General features: G+C 37.9%; 1 pseudogene; it reads right to left on the reverse strand.

Moving 5' to 3' along the window:
- Positions 1 to 2,987: 2,987 nt before the first annotated feature.
- LOC121980261 lies at positions 2,988 to 20,802 on the reverse strand (annotated as a pseudogene).
- Between the last annotated feature and the right edge of the window lie 853 nt (positions 20,803 to 21,655).

Raw genomic sequence — 21,655 nt, forward strand, 5'->3', positions numbered from 1 at the left:
GCATAACTCTAAGGGGAGTTTTTAATATTTATTGTTTGCTACTTTGAAATATTTATTGCCCGGAACAAATCTAGGCACTCAGATGTTGTGGACATGTCAACAAGAGTCGTTATCGAAACGAATCAAGATGGCACCCACATTAGCAGGCTGTAATCGCCCGAAACACTTCCAAATGCTCGAAATGTGAGAAGTCATCCAGAGTCATTAACGGACCGTTGCCAAAGTAGATTGAGTTCGACAAGTCAAGGCAGTCAGACTGCTCCCAAATGCTTGAATATGTCATGTCAATAAAAGGTTAAATCGAAGACTATAAATGGAGGACCGAAACTCGAAGTTCAATACTACGATTTAATTCACATTCATTCAGTTCTTTATTAGTCTTGTACTCAACTGTTGTAAGAAATTTTTCCGCCTCTAAGTTATGTTCGAAGTAGATCTTAATAAAACTTTCATTATTCTTAGACTAACAACCCAAAAGTTATAATTAAGTAATTCTAGTCTCTTTCCTTTATTTTATGTGTTTTTTAATATTATTAATGTATATCTTTACTAGGTCGTTAACTAGAAAAATAAATTAACTTTATTTATAAGTCATAATTCATCCTTCCCTTCTCATTAGTTTATTTGTTTTACCACATCATAAAACTTTCACCGACGACATCATCATAAATATCATGGGCATTGCCCCCATAGATTGATACATGTATTGCCCCCACAGATTGACACAGTTAATACATGTATAAATAATTACTTCAATAAATATTAGATTGAATTTTCAACTGAATATCTCACTAAATACCTAACCTCCCTAATACAAAAGTCCACTATGCTTGAACAAATATCCTCCATGATTTACTCCCATCCAAAAAGTATAAAACCACTCTACTTTTGCTCTAATAAATATCATCAACAATGCATGCAATCTTATCAAGGAAAAATAATGCGTAACGATAATTTTTCATTCTTTCGAAGAAAATTCTCAACTGTCAAGTAATAGTGAAAACAGTAAAAAGGGGAGAAAAGTAAGGACGAAAAAACACCAGAGAAGAAAGAATCTGCAAGGCATTACACATATCGAACAAATAGGCAACTTTCTGGATATGCAAATTGATGAAGACACTAGTGGTAAAAAAACCCAAACTAGAATACACAACCCATAAACATGAGAAGAAAAAAAAATGTGAAGACATCAATATGCACCCAGCAAGTCATGCAACAAAGTCGCCTCGTGGACTTCTTAAAAGAGCTCTTCGGAGTTGAACTTGTTCCAAGCCTCCTGGTTTACATCACAAAACATTCAGAAAAGGAAGGCAAAGTAGTCAATGCTAAAATAGGGTTTCAGTCATTTATTTTTCACCATAAAGGAAAACTATGAAACTAACATTTGCTAAGCATCTCCATATTCAACCCAGCATCTTTAAGGATATCTTAACTAAGTCGAGAGCCAAACTCTTTACAAAATGGAGACTTGAAAAAGTCATCAATGATTCTAGTAAAGCAACATCTAGAAGTTCCAATCGACAAGAAATGGAAAGGATCAATCACCATCTCATATTTCTTAGTTGCAGCAGTTATTTCTTAGTTCTGTTCTGTTCTGTTTTCAAAACTATAAACAATAGTTAGTTCAATTACAAGGAGTCTAAATGTTTTTTCATTACCTCATTAGATCAAAACTTCCTAAAAGATCCTGAACCTTTATACTTGCATGTTGCTTATGAATTTTTGCTCCCTATACTTCCCCAAAAAATCTCGTCTTACTTTTTTGAAAATGTCCAATCAGGTAATCAAAGACATTATAAAGGCAGTTGCACAAACCAAAGCAAAACCAGCAGTCAAGTTGATTCAATATTAACTAAACTCGTAAGGAATTTTACAGCCTAGAATATCTTACATAAAGCAAAAGTACAAACAAATAGCTCTATGAGAACTTATGCTTTGCTAGTTTTACATGGAGAATTCAGGGTTTAAACTACAAAGCAAAAAACAATTGCACAAGATACTCTTCCCACATTTAGTCATTTATTGTGTGTTTGGTTCACTAAATGGAATTTGAAAAGATAAGGACTAGGTAGGTATTCCTTTGCTGGGTACATGGAATGAATAGATGCTTTATTTGAATTCCTATGGGTTAAAGAATGTTATAGGTAATACACAAGTAAATTTACCAAGAAAATATTTTATTATATGCATGCTTTATCTTATAATTTTTATAGAATAAAATTATCCAATTATGTATGTTTTATTTTAATATTTTATTGATTAGTCACAACCTGCAAATGCAATATACAATTATTTAAAATGTGTAAGTAGCATTTGCAACTTCAAAGCCCTTTCCAGGCCACCTGTCCTTGCAAATAAGTTATTTACTAAACCAGATAGTCACTTCGTCAAATATGGATCCAAACACTAAAAATTTAAATAGCAGGCCATTATCCACCATTAAAGCTCAATATTAATGTTAAACATTATCTTGCCGAACCATGTCATGATTCTTAAGCACAAATTCATTGGGTCATGATTCTTAAGCACAAATTCATTGGGGGGGGGAGGCGGGGCGGAACTAAAGGATGCTAGGCTTCTAGGCTGGCCGCCGCGTGCACTTCTAGATTTACCTGGTGACCGGTGGAAAACTTCCATGGAGCCGATCACTCCCAGAGATAGTCAATGAGGCTAACTGGGATTATCATTTTTTTTTAAACACAAATTTATGTTTCACGTATGCAAAAGCACGTGGAGTCATGTTTGTAGCTTCATTATGGAGAACAAACCATTTAATACTCTTATAAAACTCACAAGGTTAAATATGGAGTGAACAATGACAATGATTTCAATTAATACTTCTAAAACAAGGATATATTAGCATGGGAATACAGACCTTCAGGAGATCAAAAACCTTCTCAGCTATGTACTTTTGTTGAAGAGTAGCACCTTTTTGTTGCACTTTATCAGGATGGATGCACAGAGTTGATTTCCTATAAACTTTTTTCACCGCCGCACCAGTAATAAGATCCGTTAATGATACAGGTTGCCAGCCACACTCAGGCCAAAGGACCTATGTGCATGTTTCAAAACAAAAAAATAGGTAAAAGGACTGCAAAGTTTTCACATGTACTCCTACCTTCTTTTTAAATATAAAATCATGTTAATAGGTTTCTGCTGAGAGGATCACAGAGACGTCCCTTCTAAAAAAAATATTTCTTTTACACACACACAAAAAAGACTACTTTTCTAGTTTGGCTGTGAAAATTTGTGTGATTACTTGATAAGGGCATGTGCAGCATAGATCTTATCTCAAATCGACATGCAAAAAATGGATTGCAGAAAGCTTAAAAGCGAAAGCTCTATAATAAGCTTGCTAGATAAACGGTTATAAAAAACTGGCCACCTCGAGTTGAGGAACAACTGAAAAAAGTTAATCTTAAATCAACTATGTGATGTGTGATACCCTAGTTCAATCCTATGGGGCATTGTGGGCTAATATACTTTAGTTTTCCAATTACTAAGGGTAGACAGCAGTATTGGACAAGTAGTTTATGGGTCTCACTGGAAGAATTATTCTAGAGATAGAAATGTGTGTTTACACAATCCTCAAAAAATATGCTAGAGAAAGCTTCAGATAGAAAAATGCCTGTTGACACATTCCTCATAATTTCCCAAAATATCATTTAGTCAGCTAAATGAGCAGATATATTAAAAAAAATCCACAGAATTTGCAAAACCCTCTTTGCTTTTACATTGCTGAGCAAGGAATTATCTTGGCAATGCAATTCAAAAGAAATTGGTCATTAGTTATTGAGCTTACAAGATCCAATACACAGGCTAGTATAATTAAATAAGAATAAAATGTGATCACATACAAAAGACAGGCTGTCATTATTTAAAGAAATGAAAAAAGGTGAAAAGTAATAGTCTGGTTGAAAGTCCTTAAATAAAATGTCAGGAAGAAAAAGTGTTCAATACTTCAACTCCTAGCCTTGTGTTAGTTAATCTTTGGCTTTCTCTAGTTAACCTCACATTCTGTCAATAGTGCACATGCCATTATGATAAACAAAATTCACACTAGGTGGAACAAGTCCATTATAAAGGACTTGAGGGATTGAAGGATTAACAAACTAGTAGATAATTCTCTAAATGAAGGTGCAACAAAACACAAACAAGCACCACCAATGGTAGTTGTTCCCTTCTCCACACGTTCATCTTCCCAACTATCAAGTAAACAAAACATATAAGCAAGAGCCAATTTTTACTTGTGAGATTCCAGAACCAGTATCCATATACCAAATGGTGGTCCAATCCTAGCATCCATACTTTATTTGACAAGAAATGAAACTGCACACAAAGTAGGGAAAAACTTGACTAAGAAAGACTTGCAATAAACTAGGATGACTATCATCAACAACTTTAGCAAACCAAACACTGAAATCTATCTCAATCTGCTAGGTAGAAATCAACCTTAGTCTTAATGAGATGAAGCTTTGACTGGATTTTGATAGACAACATAATTTAATAAGACAGGCAATAGAAGCCACTTGATAGGATAGTGGTTTGTTCAGAGTTCTAGTGCAACATAAATTTGGCCAACAAGTAGAGAAAGATGATGAGGGTTATATGTTACATAGTATTTGCTTTCTTTTCAGTGACCTAATTGAAAATTTTTAAAACTAATGGACTCATTTGCAAAAATGTTAATCAGCAACTTAACCCCACTTCTCCCCCCAACCTGTATTGTGCTTTCTCTTCCCTCTAATCCAGCCGCCACCACCATGCTGCACTCATATCAGAACCACGGCCACCTCTGCCTAAAGCAATTGTTGTCGTCAGAACCACCACCTCTTCCATCTCCAATCTCTTCCTTCATGATCTCTCTCTCTCTCTCTTGATGTCCAAATGCTGCCTTGGGTCATCGCCACCATTGCTTCCCCTGAAGCAATCACCACTTCGTTGATTCTTTCACATGATGTGTGACCTAACCGTCTACAAGGCAAGCCACCGATCACTATCCTATCTGATCTCATGGTTGTAGGTTGTGCGTGCCAATCTCAGGGAATCACTATCCTTTTGCTGGAATTTTTGGCACGATCAATTCATTGATGCAAGCGCTAGTTTCCTACTGAGCCACCTTTATTGTCTTGCTCAGAAGGAGAGCAATACTAACTCAGTCGTTTCCACTTTGTGGCCTAGTTATTTGCATAAATATAACATATTTAAATCGGATATTTGTTCAATATTATGACTTATGTTCTAATGAGTTGGAGATAGAGCTAGGCGTAAAAGGATCCATATAGTCAACCCCATCTAGTGGGATAAGGGTTAGTTGTTGTTGTTGTTGTAGTATGTTCTAATGAGTCAAGACTCTTTTTCATAAGATGTTATGTTGTGTATTTCGTAAATCTTGAGGATTAAGTAGTTTGTACCTTTTGATGGTGAGCATGAATAACTAAAGTGTACTTGTCATGAAAATTGCTTTATGTTAAAAATGTGTTATCATTCACATCTAACATATCTAGTTGCTAGCATAACATTGGGATGGCGCAGTTGGTCCCTGCACAGGTGGTTGCTCCAATAGGTCTTGGGGTCAATTCCCAGTGGGTGCAAAATGCCTCGTTGGGTGTTTGACCTCCCCTATGCAAAGAGCCACTGCGCTAAAGCAAAATGCCCCTCGTGATTTACCTGCCTCTTGCCGTGGGGGGTCATCAATACTGGGCCACTTAGGGTGAGCGATATCACCTTTTGCTCCAATAGCATAACCCCGAGATGTTTTTAGTCATCTTGTATGTTATGTGAATTTCTTCTTTCAGGTAGTTTATTAAATTACATTTTCCTTATGTATGATTAAATTTATAAACAAAGATCAAATAATTCTAAAGTTGTTGGAAAGGAAAACTATTTTTGTAATTGTCTCTACTCTTATTTCTTGATATGTGTTTATCTACTGCTTGTCCATTTGACATTCATAGTTGTCTAGCATGTTTTGATGACACCTAATAAAAACAAGGCAGCCCGGTGCACGAAGCTCTCGCCATGAGGGGTCACGGGGAAGGATCCATTGTACGCAGCCTTACCCTGCTTTTTGCAAGAGGCTGTTTCCAGGATTCGAACCCGTGACCTTTTGGTCACATGGCAACAACTTTACCGTTGCACCAAGGCTCCCCTTCTTTGATGGCACCTAATAAACAAGAAAAAATAAGTATACTGAAAATATGTGAATTAAAGCATAACTTTCATTAAACAATAAAACAAAGAATTCATTATTTAAACATGTGAATTAAAGCATAACTTTCATTAAACAATAAAACAAAGAATTCATTATTTAAATATGTGAATTAAAGCATAACTTTCATTAAACAATAAAACAAAGAATTCATTATTTATATCTTAGAGCTTCAGCTCCACACTTTGGAAAGAGTTGTGTGAGTTTGGACCTCACGCTCTATAGGGGTTGCATGATTAATTATATAAATTAACAAAATAATAAATGCATCACTTATACCATAGGGCTCTAGCAGTCTAGCTTCACACTCTAACGGAGTTACATGACCACTTATATTGAATTAATAAAATAAATAAAATGCTTATATCAAAAAGCATTGACTCCACACTCAAAAATGACTCAAATCTTTTTGCATGTGTATGCTTTGACTATTTTATAAAAAATATTTTTTTCACTTGGTGGACAGCAGGTTATTCACCCTTTTTTTTTGTAAGTTGCATTTCAGTGGATTACAGGTCATTCACACTTTGATTTATATTTATATATAATGTGTTCTTGTATTGAGTAGATTGCAGATCATTCACTTTATATATATGCGAGATATCTTTATCGAGTGAATTGCAAATTGTTCATAAGATATATATATTTATCTATGTTTATGATGCATTTTGTATTGAGTAGATTGTGGGTTGTTCATTTCTATGTGAGTCGTTTGCCCTTATGCATAATGTTTATAACATTCCCTGATAAATACAAAAAGTAATAATTGTAAGTGTATAAAAGAGGAACCAGGAGAAATGATAAAACCATCTAAGAGAATTTAAGAAAAAATTGTGATAAGAGAGCAACAAGGTTAAATATAGAAAATGATAAACCTGACTATTTACCACTCATTAAATTTTGTTATGAGATATATTATTTGACATCATGCACTTCCTTCTCATATCCACTTTACATTTTTATACTCACATTTTTTACTTCTAAATTATTTTTTGAGATTTGTGCATAATATTGGTGGAGTTTCTTCAAAGGTATGCATTTAATTAGTTTGGTTGACATCTGCATATATTTTTGATTTGGCATTATTGCAGTTCATGTGGCAAGCAAAGGTAGCTTCATGACAAGTCTAGCTCATGCAAGGCATGGCATTATACATTAAGCAATGACTATGATAATGGCAGTTCTTTATTTCATGAGGATGACGATTGCATTATCTTAGATTTCAAGGTTATCAGTTATGGTTATCAGAATTGTTCAAAGTAAAACCTAAAATCTCGTGTTATTAGAATCCCACGAGTTAGGTCTTTATATAGAAAAGAAGATATAAAACCAAAAGATACAAATACCTTTTTACTTATTCTAACACTCCCCCTCAAGCTTGAGAATATAGATCATATATACCAAGCTTGTTACATAAATAGTCAATCCGGGAACCTCTAAGTGATTTAGTGAATATATCTGCTAGCTGATCATTGGAGTTGACAAAACTAGTAGATATTTCTCCAGATATGACTTTCTCTCTGACAAAGTGACAGCCAACTTCAATATGCTTTGTTCTCTCATGGAAGATTGGATTTGAGGCAATATGCATAGCGGCTTGGTTGTCACATATAAGTGACATTTGTGTAACCTCTCCAAACCTTAGTTCCTGAAGCAACTGTTTTAACCATATAAGTTCTTGACTAGCAATAGCCATAGCTCGATATTCTGCCTCTGCACTGGATCTTGCCACAACATTTTGTTTTTTGCTTTTCCAAGAAATAAGGTTACCTCCGACAAATATACAAAATCCAGAAGTGGACCTTCTATCAGAGGGAGATCTTGCCCAATCTGCATCAGAATATCCTACGACTTTAGTATGCCCTTTGTCTTCATATAAAAGACCCTTTCCTGGTGCACCCCTGATATATCGAACAATGCGAGTCACTGCATCCCAATGTTCTTTGCATAGTGAGCTAAGAAACTGACTTACTACACTCACTGCAAATGAGATATCCGGACGAGTGACAGTAAGGTAGCTTAGTTTCCCTACCAATCGCCTGTACCGTTCAGGATCTGAAAGAGGCTCCCCCTGATTTGGTAGGAGCTTGACATTAGGATCCATGGGATTGTCGACTGTCTTTGAGTTTAATATTCCTGTTTCTTCCAGAATATCCATTGCATACTTCCTTTGGGATATAATGATCCCATCTTTAGACTGTGTCACTTCTATCCCTAGAAAATATTTGAGCTTGCCAAGATCTTTTGTCTGGAAATGTTTGAAAAGATGTTGTTTTACTTGTGAAATTTCAAGATGATCATTACTTGTGATGACAATATCATCAACATAAACCACTACATAGATGCAACCAGTAGATGAGTGGCGATAAAAAATAGAATGATCAGCCTCGCTTCGAGTCATGCCAAACTGTTGAATTATGGTACTAAATCTACTGAACCATGCTCTGGGTGACTGCTTGAGACCATATAAAGATTTCCGCAAGCGACATACAAGACCAGAAGACTCCCCCTGAGCAACAAAACACGGAGGTTGCTCCATGTAGACTTCCTCGAGCAGGTCACCATGTAAGAATGCATTTTTGATGTCCAACTGATGAAGGGGCCAATGGCGAATTGCAGCAATAGACAGAAAAAGACGCACAGAAGACATCTTGGCAACAGGAGAAAAGGTGTCGCCATAATCCAATCCAAATACCTGAGTATAGCCTTTAGCGACAAGACGAGCCTTAAGTCGATCAACCGTGCCGTCTACACCAACTTTCACCGTAAACACCCATCGACAACCAACCACTGACTTCCCAGGAGGTAGAGGAACGAGGTCCCAAGTCCCACTGCTCTGTAGGCACTCATTTCATCAAGCATAGCCTGTTTTCATCCTGGATGGGCAAAGGCATCACCTGCAGTCTTTGGAACAGAAACAGACGACAGGGAAGACAGACAATAATAATAGGATGGGGAAAGACGATGATAGCTTAAAGAAACATAGTGAGGAGAAGGATTACGAGTGGAACGCATACCCTTTCGAAGTGCAATAGGAACATCAGAGTCAGGAGATGGGACCGGAGGAAACGACGAAGGACTTGGCTCCACAGATGTGCCCACAGCAGTGTCAGTGTTGGTCGGCGGCAAAGCAGAACGAGGACGGCGCTGATAAACCTGCAAAGGAGGAGACGAGGCAGGAGGTAATAGAGGCGCCTCCGGAGGATAAAAGATAGTCATTGGTGCAGGTGGAGAGGGAGAAACCTCGACCTTTGAAGCGGAAGGACCAAAAAAAGAAACCGACTCAAAGAATGTGACGTCAGCAGAGATGAAGTACCGACGAAGAGTAGGGGAATAACACTTGTACCCTTTCTGAGACCGTGGGTACCCAAGGAAGACACACTTATGAGACCGAGGAGAGAGTTTGTCAATGCCGGGATCAAGAGCATGAGCAAAACAAATAGAACCAAAGACCCGAGGTGGTAGAGGATGAAGGGACTGATGTGGATAAAGCACCTGATGAGGTATTTTACCCTGGAGAGTGGATGAAGGCATGCGATTGATGAGATAACACGCAGTAAGTACGGCATCACCCCAAAACTGATGAGGGACATGAGAATGGAGAAGAAGAGTCCGAGTGGTTTCAAGGAGATGGCGATTCTTGCGTTCTGTAACCCCATTCTGTTGAGGGGTATGAGGCAAGACGTGTGATGCAACATACCATGAGATGTCAAGAAGGTACGAAACTGAGTAGACAAATACTCGCGTGCATTATCACTTTGTAAAGTTCGAAGGGAAGTACCAAATTGAGTTTTTATTTCAAGGAAAAAAGACTCAAAAATAGAAAACAATTCTGAACGATCCTTCATTAGATATAACCATGTACAACGGGAAAAATCGTCTATAAAAGTAACAAAATACCTTGACCCCATTGTAGAAGAAACACGACTCGGACCCCAAACATCAGAATGAACCAAAGAAAAAGGGGGCATAGCCTGACTCTTAATACGAGGAGAAAAAGAACTACGAACATGCTTACCTAATTGACACGACGCACAAGATAAAGACTCTAAGTGAGAAAGACTAGGATGTAATTGTTTCAACTTATTAAGACCTGGATGTCCCAACTGAGCATGAATAAGAAGTGGAGATGTCGCCGCCGAACCAACAAAAGAGGGTTGGTGAAGTCGATATAGGCCATAAGATTCACATCCGAAGCCAATCATCCTCCCCGTACTCCGGTCCTGTAAGGAAACAGACGTGTTAGTAAAAGAAATGACACAATCAAGAGATCGAGTAAGTTGACTTATCGACAATAAATTAAAAGAAGCGCCAGGAACATAAAGAACATTATGAACTGAAAGAGATGAAGAAGGATGAACAATACCAATACCCTGGGATTGAGTTTGGGAACCATTGGCCATGGTGACCATTGGTAAATTACCAGAAGTAGTGAGAGAGGAAAAAAGGGATTTATTACCAGTGATATGATCGGTGGCCCCAGAATCAAGAACCCAAGGACTAGAAGAACGAGATATGCCAGCAAAGGAAGTACCAGCGTCTGCAATGGTAGCAGTGGAGCCCGAAGCTTGTCGATCCTCAAACCATTTCAAAAAGTCAGTATAGGAAGGTGTTGAAGTCGAATCAGGTGTTAACTGTGAAGTGGAAGCTGAAGGAGCAACAGAACTCTGAACAATCTAAGCAGCACGAGGAGGACGACCATGTAGACTCCAACATTTATCAATCGTGTGTCCCGGTCGGTGGCAATGATCACACCAAGGACGTCCTTTGCCACCCTTGCGAGGTGGAGGTCCTTTGTGTCGAGAGACCAAAGCTGACGAGTCAACAGGAACAGAAGAAGGCATCGTCAAGACTTTGGCCGGGACACGAAGAAGAGTCACCCAGGTGCTTGTGGGGCTGCCCAGGATCTGGTCACGGACATGGAAATAATCTGTGGGCAGACCATATAAAGCCAAAGGCATAAAAAAATTTCTTCCGATTTTCAAGCTCTTCAACAGGATCGGCCGCAGGTGGGAGCAGTTCATTGAAGTCACAAAGAAGGCTAGAAACTGAACCCAGATAATTTGACATTGAATCCTTAATCTGATTGGCGCTAAGGATAGTCATGAGATCTTCACAAACTTGATAGAGCCGCCGAGAGGTGTTTATAAAGAGTTGTTGAGCTTGTGTCCAAACAGCTTTGCAGGTTTTGTGAGTACGGAAGACATTCCTAAGAGATGAATGGATGGTGGCTCGGATAATACAACACAACTGAGCGTCAACCTTCTTCCACAGAGGACGATCGGCGTCTTGAACATTTTCTTCAGTTTGAGTGAGATGTGTCTCATATCCCTGTCCAACAAGCCAAAGTTCAATGTGAGATGCCCAAGAGATATAATTTTTACCATCCAACTGCTCGGAAGATAGGGGTGCAGTAATATGGTTGGTAAAGATTGAGATATCTGGCTTTGGGGCGCCAGATGTAGCCATGAATAGATAAACTGAGCTTCTGCTGGATTGCTTCTTCTGGTGTCAAGCCTTTCTGCTGATGAAGGGCAGGGTTGGAGCTTATAAGGAAGAATAAGGCACGTAGAAGGGATTTTCGAGCCTTGTTGTAGATCCTTCACCTCTGCCCTTCCTCCTCCTCTGTGCAACAGAAAACCAACAACGGCAGAGGCTTCTCTCTCGCGAGGGATCAGGTCAAAGCACAGGGTGATCGAACGCAGAGACAGGAGAAGGAAGGGGGAGTGTCTCGCGATCAGAGAAGGTGCGGTCGAAGATTACCAGTGGCGAATCTGACGGGCGGAAAAGGTAGAGAAGGCACCAGGCAGCGGAGGTTCGTGCTCAATCCTTGGTCGCGAGCCTCGAAGAGGAGGGCGAAGAGATTAAGGAAGAAGACGAGGCAGAGCTCGGCGTCCACGAAACGGGCGTCCCCCTTCCGGACCCTCCTCGCGACTCCCCCTTCTTTGAAACGGCCGAAGCAGAGGAAGCGGTCGTCGCCCCCTTCGCGCTGGAGAAGCCGGCTGCGGAAGAGAAAGGCCAGCGTTGGAAAAGCCGGCCCCCTTCGCGTTGGAGAAGCCGGCTGCAGAAGAGAAAGGCCGACGAGGCGCGAGCTTGAGGAGGAGAAAGGTGTGCGGCAGAAACACGGCGCGGTGCAGGGAAAGAAATTAGGGTTTTTTTTTTTTTTAACCTCGCTCTGATACCATGTTCAAAGTAAAACCTAAAATCTCGTGTTATTAGAATCCCACGAGTTAGGCCTTTATATAAAAAAGAAGATATAAAACCAAAAGACACAAATACCCTTTTACTTATTCTAACAAGAATCAATAACAATATAAGGACTACATAGTTGAAAAGTCTAAATGCTAGTGGTATTGATTGGTAGGATATGTGAAATGAATTTCATTAAGAAAAAAAAGAAAACAATAGAACAAATTCATAGATGGCATGTGCGTTGATGTTGAATTTTAACAATATTTATATTATTCTGGGAAAAAAGATCAAAGCAGCGGCCTTTATTTCCAAAATCATCAAAGGGCATCCCTATTTTCAATATTATCAAAGGGAAACCCTATCACCTATAATATGCCCATTATACTCATTTTTATCCACATTATACTCATTTTTATCCTGATTTATTAAAAATAATCGATAAATTTAAAACCATTTACTTTTGTGAGTTTCAAGCAAAAACTTTCCTAATTCAAATGAAAATGTATTTGACTGTTCACTTTTCAAACCATTGACTATTCATATGTAGAGTTGGAAAGGCTTCAAATTAACAAATTGAATCTATTCATTTTGTTAGTTTGAGAATTCAATGTGAATTGCAATATATTCATTAATTAAAGTGTTCAAGCAATTCAATGAGAATAATATATATTCATTTTGTAGCAGGTCTAAAGTTAGAACTTAAAATGATTTTTATTGCAGAATGGTAAAAAAGGCAGTTTTATTAGATAAACTAAAAGGGTATAATAAGTAAAAAGGTGATTGGGTGCCTTTGATAATAATCAAAATAAGGATGCCCATTTAAAGATTTTGAAAATAAGGGGAGCCTTCTATTTATTTCTTTCTCCTATTATGTTTCTTTAAATACCAGAATTTTAATAATACAAATCATAAATAACAAATTGTAGAATTAATAGAATTAGATTAGCAACACATATATTACTAAAAGCTTATTATAACTACCTGTTCACTATCATCGTTCTTATTTAATATCATAGTTTAGAAATCTTAAATAAAATCATACTATCATTAAAAATTATATTTGATTAGAAAAATAATATATATTAAATCATATTTATTAATGTAGAATCAACAAAATAATACAAATATGTCTTAATAAATGATAAGATCAAATTTATTAATATAGATTTAAAAAAAATAGAATAATATATCTTATTTGATAAAAAAATATATATCTAGTATTACAGGGTGTAATTGGGACCTAAATTAGATCAAATTGGCATTATAGGAAAGAAGGATTTTAGACAATTGTGCATTGAGATAAAGTGAATGAGATAGATGAGGCACTCGGTTTATCTAGTCAAATCATGAGCATTCATTGAAGCTGACCATGCAATCTTGTTATGTATCTCAAGAGGTGATGACCCTAAGGAATTTAACATAGAATTAATATATCAATAAAGGCTCTCTACCCCTTCCATGCATATTTACTAGGTTTTAAGTTGGGATCGGCCAAACTTTGGCTAGATTTACCTGACTCCCTGGTGTCTTGAGTTAATTCGACCAAATTTCAACTGATTCCATCATTTTTCACTCTTAATTTAACCAAAATATAATTGATTATATGGTTTCCATCTATTTTCTAGTCAATTCTAATTCAGTTCTACTTATATTTTTCAAATCCCTAATATTTTAAATTACAACATCAATCTTTATGAGATTTCTAAATGCCTATGCCAATACAAATACAACTTACACAATCTATATTAGTATCAAATGATAAGATGGGACCGAAAACATGTTTAAGGAATAGATGACTATCCATATAAAACTTGAGTTTATATTTCTATCTGGGTTTATTGAAGTGTTGCTTATTACTAGAAGTTTCTGAATTGTTAGTGAGTTACAATTTCAGTTGCATACACATATACATTGCACATGCAATAAACTCAGATATGAAATTATATAAGCGTGTCCCTTGGTTTTGCTAGCATGTGCCTTCATCTTATCTCCTAAGCCATATGTTCATTAACTCCTAGTGTCTTTAAAAACATTTACCAAAGCATATAGGAGAATTGAAACAGTGATAATCACTCAGCAGATCAGCTTTAGAACTTTTTATGCAGTAATGTTTTTTGAGCAACATAGGCAAGACATTCAACCATATAGAATGAGAACTCACATATTGTAGTGATGAGAGTAAAGCACGCAGATTGCCTTCTTTTCCAGCAGCCCAACGTTTTATCTCAATATCTAATGTTTCAGCAATCCTCTGAAATTCATCATATAGCATATGGTATCATATAAATAAATGTATTGACAATTTTAAATCAAGATCTAGTGAGATTACAGAAGGTAGAAAAGATTCCAACCAAGTTTAATTTGGAGAACTTGGTAGCTTACATGTCTCTCTGCTTGCTCTTTCTGGATTTGTAAATCACGTTCATTTTTCTCAGCTAGGGCTTTCACCTGTGAACAAATTCCAATAGGGCTAACTGCCTAAAATTAGCTTATTTCAGTTCTATTAAAGTAACAAAGCTGTGAACATTACCGCACGTTCTTGCGTCCTCTGATGGCGCTCAAGTCTAGCTCTTCTTCGTTCTTCACTCTCGCCTTCAATATCTTGAAATTCTCCATATGATGGGGGCGCTTTTAGAGTAAACGTGTTATTAGTTGAAACAAGCTATTTATCTCACTAGCTCTGAAAAATTACAGGAACCAAAAGAATGCTGCACTAGAAAAAACACTTACCTCCAAATATGGAACTAAGGTCATCCACAATATTAGCACTAGAAGATGCCTTCCTAACGGTAGATGAAGAACCTGAGGCCGTTCTCAGAGATCCATCAGAACTCCCTCTATTCTGAACTTTAACTTCAAACATTGTTTCCTAAAAACAAAGACAGCTAGTGTTAACATACAAAAATCACATGGTATTGACCCCAGAATGGATTTTGTTTCTTACTGAAGTGGTAGATCTTTGCTTTGGGGCACTAGTTGCTCGGGAGCTCATGCCAAAAAATGACTCAAGATCATTTTCTTCCTTCTGTTCTTCTCTTGCAGCAGCAGCAGCCGCCTTTTCTCGAGCTACTGCAGCAGTCCTTTCCCGAGCTTCTGCAGCAGCTCTTTCTACTGCAGCTCTCTGGGCTCTTTGTCGTGCTTCTGCAGCAGCTCTCTCCACAGCAGCCCTTTCCCTAGCCACATTCACCTTTTCCCTTGCTTCTGCAGCTGCCTTTTCATCTCTTTCTCTTGCCTCTGCTGCAGCTCTTTCTCTTGCCTCTGCAGCAGCTCTTTCTCTAGCCTCTGCAGCAGCCCTTTCTCTAGCCTCGGTTGTGGCTCTTTCTCTTGCCTCAAAGGAAGCCTTTTCCCTTGCCTCTATAGCAGCCTTCTCCCTTACCTCTGCAGCTGCCTTTTCAGCTCTTTCCCTTGCCAATGTGGCAGCTCTTTCACGTGCCTCAGCAGCCGCCCTCTGAACTGCTGCTCTCTCAGCCCGTTGTCGTGCTTCAGCAGCTGCCTTCTCTGCTTTTTGTCGAGCTTCAGCAGCTGCTCTTTCCCTAGCCTCTCTTATAGCTCTCTCTGCAACTTGTCTGGCCTTTTCTCTTTCCTTCTCTAGTTCTTGCTCTCTTTCCTTTTCTAATCTCTTTTCCTCTTCTCTATCTTCCCTTTCCTTTTGTAATCGTTCCTGGTCCAATCTTTCTACTCTTTCCGTACCTCCAAGATCTTTTCCATCTAATTTTTTTTTTCCATTTTTTTCTTGGTGCGCATATTCATGGTTCCTAGAAAATATTGTGTCATATTCTCTCTCCATTAGCTCCTCACCATGTTGGAACTTTGCCTCACCTCTGTCCTTCATAGCAGCTGCTGCAGAAATTTTTTGATTTAATTCTACACTATTGAAAATGTCTTCATTATGCATAGCATATGCTTTAGATTTGCTCATAGCAAAATCTTCAAGGTTGTCTAATGGAAATCTGTTTATGGAACTTCTATCATAAGGATGGCTATGGGTGAACTGTTGAAGAGGCTCATTATCATTTGTTTTTGCGTCAACATTGAAACGTGTGTGTTTTATGACAAGTAGAGGTGGTTGCCTTGAAGGAGGTGGAGCATTTGTAGGTTGAGTGTGAAGGGGGACTTCTGAAACAGTAAGCCAGACATCATCTCTGGTTTCAGTATGTCTATAAATTTTGGGTGCTTGATCCCTTGTAGTGTTTCTTTCATGCGTGTCTGTATTAGGGCCATTTCTACCAGTGGGGCTGTGCAAGTCATCGAATTTCCTGACTTCCACCTTTGGCATGATGTTATCAAATACATAAGTGAAAGAGGGGTGAGGTGGTTCCGTTCCTAATTCATCATAACTAGAGCTTTTAGTTTGGAAATCATCTAAAAAACTACTCTCCTTGTACCTCTCATCTATTTTGTCTGAGGATGAAGTCACTGACTTTGAGGCTCCATCAAAAGTATTGCTATCAGCAAAGATCCTCTTACTAGTAGAATGCATGGCTTTTGAACTTACAGGCCTCCTAATGTTTTCTAAAGGGTCAGAAAATAAACCAGATGATGAGTATGCTGAGGTAGATACAGACTCCAAAACAATGAATGGAGCTTCTGCTTTATTTGTAGCTGGTGTAGCTGTTGAGGCATCTGGCTTCTGGTGTCTGGCCTCTGGAGCTTCCCTGCAAAAGAGCTTTATATTATAAAAATATGGTGATAGCAAGAACAAAAATTTGACATAAATACAAAAATTAATGAAAAATGACAAAATGGGGGAAAACAAGGGCCAGGATCTATATAATCAATGGAGACTTGGCATAAAAAGAAAAAGATCAGAGAGGATAGACTTCAAGGAATTCAGTAATGTGATTAGAATCTGGGGAGCAGTTCGATCTGTTTTCTATATAGAGAGTGGAGAGCAAGCTAGATAATGCAAATTAAGGGGGTGTTTGGTTGATGGGTTTAGGAATGAGGGAATGAAATGATAGTAAAAGATAGTGTTTGGATTGTGGGTTTGGGAATGATAATTTGGGAATGATTTCTAAATTTATGGGAATCAACCAAACTCATATAACTAGATAGGTTTCATTCCCATTCCCATTCTACCTTACTATCAAACTCATACCCATAGTCATTCCCGTCATTTAACCAAACGCCACCTAAGAACTTAATTCTATTAAAGTATGTAAGAGTTTATTTTGAAGATCCTTATATTTAGAAGAAAAAGTTAATTAAGGTAATTTAGTTTTGGAAATTGTCTTATATAGAGAACAAAGGGTATCCAAGTTTAATAGAATCCGTTTAGATATGTGATTATTTCTTTTCTATAATGTTCTAGGCTGTTTCCAATTTTATTTGGGTTGATCTTTAAAAAATGTCTTCAATTGCCCCATCTTAACCATCTTTCAGACCATCAGAAGTTTTGTACTCTATGTATGGAGTACAAAAACATCCAACTTGACAAAGCCACCTCAAAAGGTTAACAAGTGGTATGTCAGCTGTTACAGCCATCCCAATAAAAGTATATAGTTCATCAGCTTCGAGAGATATATATGCATGTAAGTGAAACATTGAACATGAACCATTTGGTACATTGTTTGCACAATTAACTGAATGAAGCTAAGAGTGTGACAAAATTTCTTGAAAATACAAGGAATCAGAGCAAAACAAATATTCAACTGATAAAGCATACATTTCAAATAGTTCACAGCTAAAATTAGTACAATTGGAAGAAAAATAAAGAATTTTATTGGCCATGTGGCAGAATGCATATAGTGATAGCAAATCCTAGAAAAAATGGGTTAACTATAAAACATAGCTCATAATTTGGGTTAGCTTCAAATCGAGTTCATTTTAGAATATTTTTAATTATATGTATCATGTTTTAGTTTTGTTTCAAGTCTAGCATTTACTTTAAAATTACAATTTCAAGTCTCATGTCTTAATTTTGTTGTAATTCTAGTCACATACTTTCATGCCTCAAGGGCTACTTCCACTTTTAAGCTTTCAGATCAAAAGAGAGTAGAAAGTCAACCATTTTTAAAATTCACAACTTACTTCAAAATGGTGTTTCTCATCATTTATCAAAGTGTCTCCTGCATGTTTTCATCAAGGAAATGTGCAAATAATGAATGGTTACTTTTCCATCACAATTTGAGATTGCATACCCTATGCTTGACTTTTGCCAAAAAGGACAAGAGAGGTACCATTAAAATAAGTATGCCAAAGTGCATAAATCACAAATTATAGGATTAACTCAGATGATATGATCATATAACCAACTGGTTTGTCCATTTGAACTTAATGCTAAAGTTGTCCCCTTGATTCTATCTCTTATGTACCTTATAAACATCTTACTATCACAAAGAGAGGGGAACCAAAGTGTAGGGAGGTGAAGGAGGAAGTGGAAGGGTGAAGGGAATTAAAATAGTTCACTGGCTTGTAAATTTTAAAGGTTTTATCACCTAACCTAGCATTCATATGGTGAGAGCATATTTACCCACGCATTAACCACTGAAACATGGCAAAAGCAACAAAGAACATGCCAAAAGATGCAGTTGTAGATTGAGCAAATGCGTTGAATCTGCCCAACCAAACATCATTACCAATAATTACCCCAATTGACCAATCAATAGATGATATCCCAGACTAAGCAGTCCAATGATAGCCATCACTATCATCATCTTGTTCCTGTGAATATTGTAAATTTTCGTTCCTTAGATGACACATGCTCCCATAACTACATAGTAACCAGTTGATAGTTACACGTCCTTGTAAGATTATGTTTACCTCAACCTAGCCCCTGTGAGGACACTATGGAACAACACAGCAAGTCCTACCAGCCATAATGCAGACACATCCATTCAAATTCCATATATGTATCTCAAACTAGCCTGCTTGGTTGCTAGGTAGCTTCGACTATCCCAAAGAATGACATAAGGCAACTTAGTTTAATTTAATCAATTGGTTTAAGGCATTTCTTAGGCCCACACGAGCACCATGAGGACAATAAATGCCAAGAACACTGATTCCTTATCCAATAAGCTCACTTGGATACCTTGATATGATAAGCTATAAGCATTTGATTCAGTTGACAAGGAAAAGCCATGTCCACTAGTGTCTCTAGCAAGTTAACTCAGTTGGTTCCAAGAATCTCCTTATATAGCATATTTTCAAAAGAAAACTAGGTCTAATCAATGAAGCACATATATAAAAGCAAAGGTCAACAATTTAGAATACTTCCACTTTAGTTTATTGCCCATATGTTCAGTTGGAGGGTGGAAAATAATCCCATCAAAACAACATCAGGTGCACCACTTTTTCTTTCTGATAGACAATTAGCATATTTGCCTCCATTTTCAACAACTAGAAGATATAAGTCACAAAGTTCAGTTAAAGTGGTGTATCACAGATCTAAAACAAACATACATCAGAAAATTGGACAGGCACAACAGGTTACTATCCTGAATCTCAATATAAACATATTTAGTAAACTGCTTTGATTCATGACGTAAATGTTTTCATTGTCGACCCAAGTTCAATTAAGGGATAACAACAAAATTTACTCTGCAATTGTAACGTTCAGCAAACAAGCAACAATCAAATTCACCTATTAGTCAGACATCATACCTGTCTTTCAGCTGGCTGTTCTTACTGAATCCTGATATCAGCTCATCAAACTCTGAGATATTCTGTTCCTCCTTCTCCAAAGATTTCCCATCACTCCTGCCTTTAGACTCTGGCATTTGCTTCTGAAAGTTCTGAAGAAGATCCGCAAACGGAGGTGTCGAAACATGACCGGATCCTGACAAAATGGAAGAAAAAATACCCTCATACTTCGATGATGACGAGTTCTTCGGGCCCGGAGCCCCGTCGAATATGTCGTCATCATATACCGGCTTATCATAGACAGGCAAAGCAGACGAGGTCTTTGTAGTCGAATCCGCGAGGCCATCAAATATAACATCCAAGGATGTCTGCGATGAAGAAGTAGCAGAACGACCACGAGAAGACGAATTTGATGATCCCAAGACGCCAACGAAGACATAATCATCGGAGATGCCAGCTCCGCTGTCGCTGACGAAGGGGTCGTTAGTCGAGGTTGGATTCCGTCCGGATCTCGCCGTGCTCCTGGATGATCCGGCAGAGTAGGATCCTTCTCGTAGTCCTACCGCCTCGGTTTTGGAGGCGGACATAGGGGCGGACTTACCCTGCGGCCGGAGCCCGAAGTCGCGAGCAAATTTATCAGATAGCTCGTCCATGGAAGAGGAAGATTCCGATCGCATCTTCCACTGTTTGTACTTTGGAGAAAGAGGTCTCCGCCGGCGGAGGTCTCCGGCTGCCGGGCGGCGAACGAGGGAAGGGGAGGTAGAGGAGCAAGGGAGGTTCGGCGATGAGTTGGGATTTAGAAAAAGAAGGGACTCTGACTCGACCGAAAATAATTTAACTCGGGCAGGAGTACGGAATCAGGATCCCTCTCCGAGTTGATGATTTTTCATTCGTTGGAGATCCGTGTCCGCTGCTTGAAGCGGAGCAGTCGATGAGTCTGATTCGGAAACTGGAAGTAGATCGATATGTTGTGAAGCGTGCAGATCCTTCCATAAACCTGATCCCTTCCGGTACATTTAATCGTGATTAGAATTTTTTTCGGGACGGTGCAATGATTAAAATATAGAGTGTTATTATAAGAAATTTTGGAATCGAAGGTCGGCATGATCGAGTATAATTTCCCTTATGTTTTACCATTTGTACTAATGACTAGTAGTCATCCGTGATTTACCTCCTTCGTGTTGGTCTAAGGACGAGTTGGTGGGGACGTTGGGACGAGCGAATTATTTTTTTACCACGTGATTAGAATCCAATTAAAATTATCTATGATTTTCCTTAAGTTAATCTTCTCTAGATTATAATCTAGGTCAGTGGACGGGCTGCTATCCATCATCTTACTTAAACTATAATTTAAATGAAAAAATAAATTTTAATCAATTTTAATCCGATTCTAACTATAATCCAACTTTCTGAAGGAATTAGCAATTTCGGGCCATAGAATCTCTCTATGTCAATGTCAATGGCATAAGGGAATAAGAGAAATGGTTGGGATAGGATGCAGTCTCTTGGATTGGACCAATCAGTTTAGTACGCCGGAGTGGTCTGTGTAAAATGCATAAAAATGAAGTTTTTTTTCCCCCATTTTTCCAATTGTAAGACTTCAGTATCATAATTGTACCATTAATGATCATTTTTAAAAAAAAAAAATCAATCCATACAATTTTCTCTTTG

This window comes from Zingiber officinale, chromosome 5A (genome assembly GCF_018446385.1).
Source record: "Zingiber officinale cultivar Zhangliang chromosome 5A, Zo_v1.1, whole genome shotgun sequence".
Classification (NCBI taxonomy): domain Eukaryota; kingdom Viridiplantae; phylum Streptophyta; class Magnoliopsida; order Zingiberales; family Zingiberaceae; genus Zingiber; species Zingiber officinale.